This window comes from Balaenoptera borealis, assembly GCF_965194805.1.
Source record: "Balaenoptera borealis genome assembly, chromosome: 15".
In the NCBI taxonomy this organism is placed as follows: domain Eukaryota; kingdom Metazoa; phylum Chordata; class Mammalia; order Artiodactyla; family Balaenopteridae; genus Balaenoptera; species Balaenoptera borealis.
Window position 1 is genome coordinate 62,724,768 of NC_138871.1, and position 13,275 is coordinate 62,738,042.

The following is a 13,275-nucleotide window of genomic DNA, read 5'->3' on the forward strand; positions in this document are numbered from 1 at the left end:
GTTCACTGGTGGGTGGAGTCAGGGTCCAGAAGACTCTGGGGCTATTGCCCTCCCACTGGTGGGTGAAGCCAGGTCCTGGGGTTAGTGCCGGACTAAGGGCAGGCAGGGCCAGGTCCTGAATCCAGATGCAGTGCCCAGGGATCCCAGAGCTGGTGTCAGATTGCTGGGGTGTGTGTGAGTTCCCGACACAGCTGGGTATGGGGTCCGGGGTGTCCCAAAGCTTGTGTTGGTCTGCTAGTGGGCAGGGCTGGGGTCCAGCTTGTCCCAGGGTAGGGTCTGGCCGGCTGTGGGATTGTGGTTTTCTGCCCACTGGTGGGTGGAGCTGTTGTCTGGCCCGCCGGTGGGCAGGGCCGTGTGTAGCGGTTTGTCTAGAGGTGACTGTGGGCTCTGGAAGCTGCTGAGTGGGGCTGTGCCCGTGCCCGCTTAGTCGTTTGGCCTGAGGCGGGCGTCCCAGCTCTGGGGTCTGCAGGCTGCTGGGCGGGGCCAGGTCTGGCGCAAACGAGCGAGAGGGAGGAGCCCCCCCCAGTGGCGCCAGCTGGTGCCGGCTTGTTGCGGTAGAACGAGCGCCTAGATATTTCTGCCCCAGCATGAGCCGAAGCTGCCCTCCGCCTCTTTAGGAGACTCTCCAAGACCAGCAGGTAGGTCTGGCCTCAGCTCCTATCAAATTACTACTTTTGCCCTGGGTCTCGGTGCGCGTGACATTTGGTGTGTGCCTTTAAGAGTGAAGTTTCTGTTTCCCTCAGTCCGTTGGGACTCCCGAAATTAAGCCCCACTGGCCTTGGAAGCCAGATGCTCTGGGGGCTCGTTTTCCCGGTGCAGGACCCTCAGGCTGGGGAGCCCAATGTGTGGCTCAGAACCCTCACTCCTGTGGGAGAACGTCGGTCACCCGCCCCGGCGGCGGTATGGAACTTGATTATACCGTGAGTCCGCCCCTCTTACCTGTCTTTATGTTTTCACTTGCAGAAAATCTTTTCTGGTAGGTTTCGGTCTTTTTCATAGATGGTTGTTCTGCAGATAGCTGAGGTTTTGGTGTGCTCGTGAGAGGAGACGAACTCAGGGTCCTTTCTCCTCCGCCATCTTGGCTGATCTCATGACTGACTTTTAGATGATGGCTGATTAAGTGGCTTCAAAAACCACTACACTTTCCTTCTTTTAAGCTACCTGGCAAAGCTATAAATGTAGCTGAAGAAGCTGCAAAGACATTTTCTCTCTGCATTATATTTCCATTTTTAGGATAAAGGAATATGGGCGTGAGGTAATACCTGCAATTCTAGCCCAGATCATTATTCCCTGGGTCCACTGGGTTCATGGACCCACCAAGTCCATGACTACTGTGTCATTCCCCAGGTTCAAAAAATGACATTGGAATGGACCTAGTAGTTGACAGCAGTTGCAGGCATTGTGGTCCCCTTATTTCCCCATTTTAATCAATAATCTGGTCTCTACTAAAACCAAATGGATCATGGTCGGTGAGAGAGGCCCATTACAAACTTAACCAAGTAGGAAGCCCAGTTGCAATTGTTGTGTTAGATGTGGCATCTTTGTTAGAGCAAATTAACAAAACCGTGGGCACGTGGTATGTGGTTATTGATCTGCCAAATGTGTTTTCCGTATTCATCAGGAAGAAATATCAGAAGCAGTTCCCTTGTACAATGACATTATACCATCAGGATATTGCCCTGGGGTTATGTGAATTCTTCCTTTCTCTATCATAATATGGTCTAAAGGGACCTGGAACATTTAGATATTCTGTGGAACATCACATTGTTCTTTTATATTGATGACATCAATATGTTTTTATATGTCAACGTCAATATTTTGTATCAATATAATTTTATATTGATAAATTGCATGTGAGGAGCTACAAGTGGCGAGTACTCTGAAAGCCTTAGTAAGAGAAGTGAGGTCCAGAGGGTAGGAGATAAACCCTATAGATTCAGGGGCCCACCACAGGCCTAAAGAAGAAGTAATAAAACTTGGTAAACCTCCTCAACTTTTGGTGGTCAGCATACTTTGCACTTGGAAATATTGCTCCAATCATTTGCTGAATGACGTTGTAAAATACTGCTAACTTTAAGCGAGGCCCAGAAAGCACTCTGTAGCATACCTAGACTGTGATGCAAGCAGTCCTGTGGCTTGGACCAGATGACTTGGCCAATCCCACAGTACTGGAGATATCAGTCGGAGGAAAGAATGTTGCAATGGCACTTGTGCCAAGCCACAATAGGAGAGTCTGAGAGTAAAGTCCTAACTTCCTGGAGTAAGTAGTGCCATCTGCAGCAGATAACTATATATTATTTGAAAATCAGATCCTGTCATGCTACTACCCCAGCAGACTGAATGGGATGGCCATAACTGCCCATCATGAACTAGATACTGTCCGAGCCACCAAATTGGGTCCATCAATAATCTAACTTAGTAGGGCTTGAAGTAGTAAATCTGGAAGTGGGCTCGAGCAGGTATAGAGGGTACAGGTAAACTACAAGAACGGAAGCCCCAAGTCCCATATCACCCATCACAGTTGTACCAGTACCTTGAATTTTGCTCACACCTAGGTCTTATGGTGTGGGCTGGGGTTCCTTATAACTAGCTGACAGAGGAGGGAAAAAAATCCAAGCTTGGTTCATGAATGGGTTGGCCTGGCATGTTTGTGAATATCAATTTTGACTGCTGTGAATATCCACGTTGACTGTTGGTACACTACAACCCCATTCTGAGGTGGCCCTGAAAGACAATGGTGAAGGGAAATTCTCCCAGTGGACACAACTTTGGATATTGTACTTGGTAGTCCACTTTATTTGGAGAGAGAAATTGCCTGAGGTAAAGATAAATGTGGACGATGGGCAATGGCAAAACGGCTTAGCTGATTGATCTTGTTCTGGAAGGAGCAAGATGAGCATATTGGGGACAGATATGTCTGGACAAGAGGAGAGCAGATGGACCTATCAGAGTAGGCACAGAGGGTAAAGATACTTGTATCACCTGTTAACATATACCAGGGAGTTCTCCCTGTGGAAGAGGCACTGACCAACCAAATGGATGACTCAGCCAGTTTATGTCAGTCATGGATGTATTTTGAAGTTAGAGGGGAAAGAATTTCCTGATGGATTAGATGGAGGTATGACAGAGAAGAGTCAAGGAGGACTCCAAGATTTTGGCCTGAGCAGTTGGGAAAATGGAGTTGCCATTCACTGAGATTGGGTGGAGCAGATTTTTGCATAAAGATCAGGGGTTCCCTGTGGGGCATGTTGGTTTGAGATCTCTTTTAGACACACAAGTGGAGATGCTAGTAGGCATTTGATAAACGAGTCTGAAGTGGAGGAGAGGAGTTCAACCCAGAGTAGAAGAGTCATGACCTGGTGGAAAAAATCACAGGAATGGTCAGAGAAGTCCTGTCTGGTGTGTTGAGGGACCCAGGACAAGGCCTTTCCCCTCCATTGCATTGCTCATGTGTATCATGAGGGACAGAAGTGTCAGGATAGTAAGGTTTCTGACAACTTTGCCAATCAAATTCTGAGCAAATTTTGCAGAGTAGGAAAGATTGAGAGCTTGGGCATTGTTTCAGTAGAGCCAGTATATAGAAACTTCTAGTGTTCATTTTTGACACTCCTCTTTTTCTGCACACATTGGGAGAATTACACTTTGCTGCATTCCTTGCAGTGAGGCAGGCTTATATGATTAGTTCTGGCCTTTGGGTTGTAAGATGGTTGTGGCTTCTCTGCTGAGGCATTTGATTGCTAGTTCAAGTCTCTGACTCTCCAGTGCTCTCTTCCCCTGCTGTAGAGAGCATGGAACACGTAGAGAGAGATGCAACAGACGGAGGGAGGTGCCACTGAGGACTTGCAGCCCTGGATTGTGCAGGAGACTTTTGTGTTGGTTAAGCCATTGAGATTTTGTTGTTGCTTGTAATTGCAGCATTGCATGATCTATCCTGACTGATATGGTCTGTGGTGGAAGTTTGTGGAAATAAGGATCTGGTCTTTATACCTGGAGTAGGGAGTATGATAAAAAGAGGAGGAGTCTAAGAAACCAAACTTCACTCATCACTGTTTTCCTCAGGCCTGTGAAGAGCAAACATATCTTCTCTTGCGTAAATGTGTTTCAAGTTTTATTTTGGTTTGTACGTTGTTTTTCAATCAGTTCTCTCTTTTTTCTTTTCCTTTATGCTGCTATAGAGAACTATAAGACTTATTTTGATCACAATAAATCTATAAAGATGTACAACTAGACTTCACCAGTTTTAAATAACCAGACTTTTCAGTTGCTTAAAGATACCTCTCAGGGTGAAAGTTCACCTACTGAACAATTAAACAATTAAGTCACGGATGGTTAATGGAGTTTCAGTGTACCTAACATTTATTAATGATAATATTGGACTTACGTTTTTAAAGCTAGTCAGTTAGACTTAAAATATACTAGACACATCTGTCTCAGTCCTTTTTATCCTTTGTGGGTTAGGCCTGAGAATAAAAATTTGTATGCATTTGGAGGAAAAAATAATTTATGATGCAGGGTTTTTACTTGTGTGGTGTCTTATGTTCACTTCTCATTTGTCTTCCTATAATGCTGTGGGGGGAATATACCACTGAGGTTTGGATTAAACAAGTCAAGTATACGGTACTTTGTAGAGTTTGTATTTGATGTTTGGTGAATATTGGTCTGAATCCAATTTATATAAAAAACTCAGCAAAAACAGTAAAATAAGTAACAACAACAACAAAATTATAGAAACAAAAAAGCTACCCAATACATTTGTAGTTGCGAAATAATTTTGCACCAAGTTAAAGAAGCAAACTTAATATTACATGAGTTTGCTAGTCTGTCAACACCAACAGCTATGTTTACTTTGAAATCTGTGAAATAAACCAGTTGATAATTAAAGAAAGCTCATTACCAAGCAAATACAAAAACAGTCATTCATCTTTGAAAGATGGCATTTTCATTACAGAAACAGCAGAAAAAGACTTAGGAAACTAATGAAAAAACATAAAATGCAAATTACTGCAGCTAATTGGTTGTGTCTTCAAACATATTAGGAATTATTAATTTATAAAAGAGTAAATATTTTCCTTTAAATATAAGATGAAGAAATGATATCCTTCCCTCATGGTTAGCATTAAAATTATAATGTTTTATTCTTCTCTAGTATAGTTGTATCAAAATTTTGTTGAGAGGATGAAGAGTAAAACTCAAAGAATTCAGATTTTCTCCAAAGTTCTAAACTCATCTGTTGAATAGCTAGTTACATGTTAAATTCCCAGTCTCAACATACAGTTAATAAAGAACCAAACTGAAGACACACATATTAGCCAGTAAATTCTAAGAGAGAATATCACTTCTGCTTTGTTCACCGTGTCATACCAAGCATTTTTCAATGTCTGGCACAGAGCCATTAAAATAGCTGTTATCAAGGTAATCAACAATTTCCAGCTTGACAAATCAGTACTAAGACCTCATCCTACTTGATATTTGACACAGCTGACCATTCTCTTCTTCTTGAAATGTCTTCTCCTCTTGGCTTCTGTGATATCACTTATTTTCTTCCTACTTCATTAGATATCTCTTTGCAGTCAAGTGGCTTCTTTGCCTCTTTTCAACATTGCAGGGCCCCAGGTGTCACTCACTCCCTCATTCTCCCATTTGGTGGTATCATCTAATCCCATGCTTTTAAATATCATCTAGATGTTGAGACAATAGATCTGATCTTTTCCCTGAGTCCAGACTTGTATATCTAATTGCCGAGTCAACATTGCTTCTTAGATATCGAATAGGATTTCAAATCACCATGCAACATCATGAATGAATCTCAAAAGCATTGTGCTAAGTATAAGAGGTCAGAAACAAAAAACTGCACACTGTATACTATATGATTTCATTTATATGACAAATTTATGGTGATTCCCAGTGGTTTGTGGTGGGGAATGGGATTGACTGAAAGGTAATTTGTGGAGTGATGGAAATATTCTATATCTTAATTACGTTAGTAGGGTGATGGTTACATGATTGTACACATTCGACAAACTCATTAAACTACATCCTTAAAATGGGCAAATTTTTTGCACAAATTGTTTGCATTAATTATTCTTCAATAAATCTGGTTTTAAAAACTGCCCAAATGTCTTTTCATTACAATTAAGATAAACTCAAAATATTTATCATTCTTGTTTCAATCACATTAGTCTTTGTTCCTCAAAATTACTACACTCATTCCCATTCCTGTACTTTTACCCTGACTCTTCTGTTTGCCCAGATATTTCTTTCTTTGGGTATTTCATTCGCTAACTAGATTTATTTCAGTAGCCAATCTTTCAGAGAGACTTTTCTTGTCTTTAGTTTCTAAAATAGGTCTTCCCTCTCCTTTAAGTCAAACTCTATCCCATTACTCTGTTTTAAGTACTTAGCACCAGTCTTTCTTACATATTTATTTGCGTCCTTGTTTATTTTCCCTCTCTCCTCACTGGTCTGCAAGTGCCTGAAGGAAATGGAAACTGTCAATTGGATTCACTGCTGAACCTCCCAAGATAAGGCCAGTATCTGGCGTATTGTAGGCATTGAATACAGTTTGTTGAATGAATGAATAAAAAAATGAATATCAGGAACTTAATAAGTGTTTGTTGACTGGCTGACTGAATGAACCCTAAACCACAATTGTAAACACTGGCACTTCATGTTTAACTAACGCATCATGGTACAAAGAATGTGGATCAATGATGCTAATGGAGTGTGTACTTGAAGCATACACATCCATCAACAGGCATTTATGAAGGACTTTCCATGTGAGTGGCACTGAGCTACAGGTGGCAGTCACTTATTTTGAAGAAAACATTCTGTCAATCATTTCCACCCAATTGTTTAAACTTTCTCAAGTGAATAATTTTCAGGGAAAACCTTCTTAGTTCACAGTTCAGCAAGAAACCTGTGGAAAGTGTGGAAGTAACTTATTTTAGTCCTTTTTTTGTGTGTTTTTGAAATTTTGCTCTTAAACCAGTTGTTAGGAGGGTTTTATGGATATTTTTGCTAGATTTGAGAAATTCTGAAACCAAGTATTATTCTAATAAATCACTCTTGGTATAGTAAAAAAAATACACTTTGTTTTTGTAAATAGGTACATTAAAAAAAAATCGTGTAGCCAACTCTATTTTGAGGAACATAAAGGGTAGTCCTGCCTTGGATAGCTGAAAATATGAGTAACTGGGCAGTAAGTGATCATACCACTGGCACTTAACCTAGTGATCATTTTGATAATGCTTATCAAAATACATCACAAATTAAATCTGAACACACGTGTTTTTGTGTGTAAACAAATTTGAACCCAGAGTAGAACACCTTGTGCTAATCTGAATGAATAGTACTTAGAGACAGAGCAGTGAAATCATCAATAAGAAACACAGACATGCACACACACACACACACAGTGGAAAACAACTCTTCTTTATGATAGCTGTGGTCTAGTCTTAATTATTGGACCTTATGCTATTTATTTATTTAATTTTTGTTTTGTTTTTGATGGACATATTAGTCCAAATGAATCAAGAGGACAAAAGCCTCTCCCTGGAACTTAGGTTTGTGCTGCACTGAACTCCAATGACTCACTGCAGCAACATCACTCCTTTCTGGAAGAGGGTGAGGTGGAAGCAGGTGAAGATAGAGTGTAGGTGGGAGAGGAGTTCAACAATGCTGTCTGTCATCTCTGCTCCAGATCCTCCAACTCTCCTTCTTCTAAAAAGTGAATCATTCATACTTAGTGATAGAGACAATCAAAGTTCCTGGTAATTATGTCTTCTAAAGTAGCACCAGGTCAAGGAAAGTAACAATAATTCAGCAACTTCATGTATCAAATGATGGTATGTCAGTGAGAGACTTGAAAGTGTCAAATCCTGATCCTAAATGTTTTGCTGTAATTGATATTATACTGTTTTCTATAGTGTCTGGGTTTAGATTCATTTAGTAGCATCTGAAGAAAAACAAGTGCATGGTTTCATTTAATAATTAACATGTGATAATGTAAAATTGATTAATCTATGTCACTTTTCCTTTGCTTTTAAAGGTTACGTACTTTATGTTGAACCCTCAATAGGTACATTTTAAAGATTTCTATGCTCAATGTTCTCAGATCTAAAAATTGTGGGGAAAGAGTAGTACCTTTGCTCCCCCTCCAAGCAACCATCTCTTGACTTCTGAACTTATAATTATCAAGATACAAGCTGAAAAAAAAATAGTGAAAGCTCCTGTCACTATTTTTGAGAGTTCCCCCCCACCCCCCCCACCCCAAAAAAAACCCAGACACTGGCTTGTTAGGCCTCCTTTCTGGAGTTGGCATTGTTTATCCGTTTTGCTTCATGTCCTTGACTGAAGGAGTTTCTTTAACTCTGGATATATAGAGAAATCATAGCATTATTTAAAAGTAATTGAAATGACTCTACAGAATGAGAATCATGAAAGTGTCCTATTCATTTTTCTTAAAAGAAGAACAGCTAGAACAACAAGTGAGAGAAATAATAAAAATAGGCACTACTTGCTGTCCACCTGTAACCTGTCTAATGCCAGAGCAGGGGCTTTTAAAATAATCGCAGGATTTCCCTGGCATCCAGTGATTAGGACTCCGAGCTTTCACTGCCCTGCCGAGCGTCGGGGTTCAATCCCTGGTCGGGGAACTAAGATCCCAAAAGCCACTTGGTGGGCCATTTTCACAAAACATAAAAGTAAGTGCTACTGAGACTCTGAATGGTTAGTTTCCCATTCATTCCCAGGATCAAATAGATAGAAAATGCCAGGATCCGAGCCAAGTGTCTGCTCAGTTTATTCTACCCCCACTTCAGGATACTTATATGTGATGTACGATGATACACTTGTAATTATATTTTCATCTCTTTTCTGGTTGGGTTCAAATTTGTGTCTCTGTTTTAGGTGACCTTGTCTAGGATTGTCTTCAATGTCCTTTTTTTTTTTTTTGGGGGGGGGTTTATTTTATTTATTTATTTATTTATTTATGGCTGTGTTGGGTCTTTGTTTCTGTGCGAGGGCTTTCTCTAGTTGCGGCAAGTGGGGGCCACTCTTCATCGTGGTGCGCGGGCCTCTCACTATCGCGGCCTCTCTTGTTGCGGAGCACAAGCTCCAGACGCGCAGGCTCAGTGGTTGTGGCTCACGGGCCTAGTTGCTCCGCGGCATGTGGGATCTTCCCAGACCAGATCCCCTGCATTGGCAGGCAGATTCTCAACCACTGCGCCACCAGGGAAGCTCTGTCTTCAGTGTCTTAAACTATTCTTGTTCTGTGCTGTAATTCATGAGGCTTCTCCCTTCTCTGTATCAGGGCCCTCATTACTAATTGCTAAGTGGTCATTAAAAAATGACCACTCTCTGGGTCTACAATAGCTTGAAATTCAGAATGTAAAGATACTGTTCACTAACCTGTTGAAGGGATGCAGCTCTTTCTCTTCTATGCTTTCTTTCTGTTATCTCCTGGCCTCCAGCACTTACCACCCTGGGAGTGACTTCTTTTTGGTTTTCAAGGTCCTAAAAATCTCTCTCTGTATCTGAGCTCACTGCTAGCTGTCCTTGGATTCCTCGTGGTCAACATTCTGCCTGCCTTAGGGGCTGGGGCGGATGTTTTGAAGGGAGAGGCTCTCCTAGGTTGGACCAGAGCTGAAAATGAATGGCTGCCATCACAGCTCTTGTGGAATGCAGCTATAGTCCTTGTCTGCACATAGCAGCTCTTGGTTCTGTGCTTCAATCATTTTATGTCCACGAATTGTGTGAGCTACACAATAAATGTAGATTTTAAAACAATGCATACCATCTAAACTGGGTTGTCTATAATGTTTCAATTAAAAGTGTCTCTGTTACTAAGTATTTTTGTGTTTTTTCTCACACTGATAAAAATTAAAACCTCAAAATCCTGAGACACACACTATGATGAAAATAAATATCTAAGGCATCATCTGAATAATCAAGATTAAGTTCAGGCTGCTACAATGTATTGTATTTTACTTTTCTGAAAGTCAGACCTCCTGAAAGACAACTTTTGATAAATTCTATCAGATATTTTATTAATCCTAATTCAATTTAACAAATATTTTTTAGACTATCTGCTATCCACTTTATTCTAAGCTGGAAGCTGGCATTATGAAGTAAGTATAAAACAGTTTCTCTACTCAAGAAGTTTATAGTCTAATTAGAATATACTAATAGATAGGGGTATGTATGTTTGTGTGTGTGTGTGTGTGTGTTTGTATGAAACAATTAGGTAAAATACAGCATAATATATGGTTATGTTTTAAAATATGATATTTAGATGATAAGTATGACAGGAAGTCACAGTATTGAAAACAATTTGAAAGTTTCTTCAGTGTGCTAGACCTTCTAGTCCTCTCAGCTGTGAAGTTTTGACTCAGTTTGGAAAAAAATAATATCCTCAACAAAACAATTTTAAACCTGTGGCTTTTTGGTATCCACTGTTATTGCTTTTCTCTCCATGTAATAAAGGGGCAATGTGTTCCTTTATCCTCTTCTTACTATGGAGTCACTGAGCCACTTTTTTACTGTCTTTTTTGTCTTCCTGCCAGTTGCATCTCTTTTCTTATTTTGGTTTTCCCGACTGTGCTCCAAAAGGCTGACCTAAAGTCAAATTATTTACTTTCCTGGGAAAAATATCTTCTTTCCTATTCTTATCACTTTGTTCTTCAGCTTTAAGTTTAAAGCTTAATTCACTGATTGGTATATTATTATCAAGTCCCCACTTAAGGATGATACAAGGTGACACATACCTCTTTTCTTCAAAAATATTTTTTACAATTTACAATTTTAGAATTGCAAGTTGCCAACACTCGTGTGTAACACATTTCTAAAAAAAAAAAAAAAATTCCATGGGGAAATTTGACACAAATCTACAAATATAATATTTAGACTGTGTACTGTAATAAAACCCAAAACTACATTTTTAGATGAAAACTGTTACTTTTTTTGATGAAGTCACAAAACTCCATCTCATACTATATTTAATGCTTTTGTAAAGAGTAAACTTTGGAGAAATAATCTGAAAATGTGCCTCACTAGAATAATGGAAAAGTGTGGTACATCATGAATCGATATAAATTTATTTTTGAGGAAAGCAAAGTGACAAGGATGGACAATGAAATGTTCCAAGCACTATAAAATGTATTGAGTTCCAGAAACCAGACAATTTTGTATGAAATGCCTTTAGGATTGGTTTTCCCTAGGATAATAAACAGTGGGAAAATGTACTAAAAATACAGAAAAAAATTATATTTTGAGAAGCATATTAAATCAGAGAAATGATAGTGTCATAATTGATTCCATAAAGACTCTCAGAAAAGCAAACCTGATACAACGAGTCTGAAGCTTAAAATGGTGAATCCAGCTATCAGTGGTCAATGAGAAACAACTTAACAATTGCATCAAAAAGTTTGGAAAAAGTCTCCAAATAAAACCCCTAACAACAAACCCCCGAAACACACTGGCACATCTGATTAAGATGAGGTTTTATAGTGTGTACCCTTATTTATTCTGATACTGTGGCTACTGATGGTCTATGTATCCTCCAAGGCTCTGTTCAAAGTAACCCCTCCAAGAAGCCTAGAAGCTTCTACCTCTCTTGAGGCTTGATCTTTTACTCTAATTTAGATTTTCTTGGTCTTGACATTTTTTTATTGATATGTTGACTTTATTTCCTGAAAGCCACTTCACATCTTTGTATGAATAAATATTAACATATATAATACATGCATAAGATATGATGATGTATGGATTATAGCCTTAAGGTCTCAATGATCAGATCTTTCTGATGCCATTCAAGTTTTTTCTTATCTAGAAAAATAACCTAATTGGTAATTATAAGTATAAAAACAATAATTATACCCAAACTATTCTTTTAGAACATGGTTTAAAATATAAAACAGACTAACAGACTAATTGTTGTCAGTTAATCTAAGGGTTTAAGTAATAATTTTGAGGGTAGGTTAAATGATTTATCTGGAATCTTTTGCTCCTGTTTGGGAGGTGGCTCCTCCAAATGTTAGTTTTAGGCAATTTATTTAATCTATGCCTCTTTTCTTCTTATATGAAATGGGAAAATTAATGGTGCCTACCTCATAGGATTGTTTTAAGGATTAAATGAATTAATATTTTTAAAGTGTTTGGAATAGTAAGCAAGTATTTAAACATTATCTAAGTGTTTGTATATTATTATTCATCTCCCAATTCAATGACTATCTCTCTAGCTGTGTCAGATGTTATTAAACCTATCCATTATCCATTGTTTCAGATTTCATTATTGAATTTTTCTTTTATTGAAATTTTATTTATTTATTTATTTTTTAAAGGACACTTTTTTAAAAAAATTTTATTTGTTTATTTATTTATGGCTGTGTTGGGTCTTCGTTTCTGTGCAAGGGCTTTCTCTAGTTGCGGCAAGTGGGGGCCACTCTTCATCGCGGTGCGCGGGCCTCTCACTATCGCGGCCTCTCTTGTTGCGGAGCACAAGCTCCAGATGCACAGGCTCAGTAATTGTGGCTCACGGGCCTAGTCGCTCCGCGGCATGTGGGATCTTCTCAGACCAGGGCTCGAACCCGTGTCCCCTGCATTGGCAGGCAGATTCTCAACCACTGTGCCACCAGGGAAGCCCCTGAAATTTTATTTATTTTTAAATCTCATTGTTCATTTGTTTTTTGCTTGTTCATATTTTCAAAACAAAAAATTTCCTTAGATAAATTAAACATAATTATTTTATATTCTATGCTCATTAAAAGCCTCAAGTCTGATACCACTTGAATTTAAGTTCTTGGCTTGAGGGGTTTTGGATCATCCAGGAAGAATGGATTTAGGCTGGGAACACATACAAGGGCTGATTTTTGGTTGAGAATTTTCCAGGAAATTTTTCTTTTTGTTCTTCTTCACCCAGTGCCAAGGTTCAAGATGAGTGGTTTGACTTGCTATTGCTTGGAGCTGAGAGTGGGAACAGACTTATTTCTACTTTCATTCTTTTTCTGAGATCTGAGGATATAGTTCTTTACACAGGGCTCTTTTTTATACAGGGGTCTCCCCATCTTTTGGTGGACTTCTGTCTACTCAGCTCTCTCGGAGGCCTTGAAAAAAAATCAAAGCTCAAGCGCCCCTGGATTCAGCAAATGCCCTTATCCTTAAATTTATTTCCTTTCTTTTCTTTTTTTTTTTAAATTGGGATTCAGAACACTGAACATGAGATGTATCCTCTTAAGTTTTTAAGTTTACAATACATTATTGTTGGCTATAAGCACTCTG

At 39.3% G+C, this 13,275-nt stretch overlaps 1 long non-coding RNA gene across 1 annotated transcript in view; it reads left to right on the forward strand.

The window, feature by feature from the left end:
- The first annotated feature begins 492 nt into the window (after nt 1-492).
- Nucleotides 493-13,275, forward strand: part of LOC309611888 — a 188,066-nt gene continuing 175,283 nt past the window's right edge. Inside the window, exon 1 of the long non-coding RNA XR_014234817.1 lies at nt 493-638. This is a non-coding gene — a long non-coding RNA (uncharacterized lncRNA). The remainder of the gene's footprint in view (nt 639-13,275) is intronic.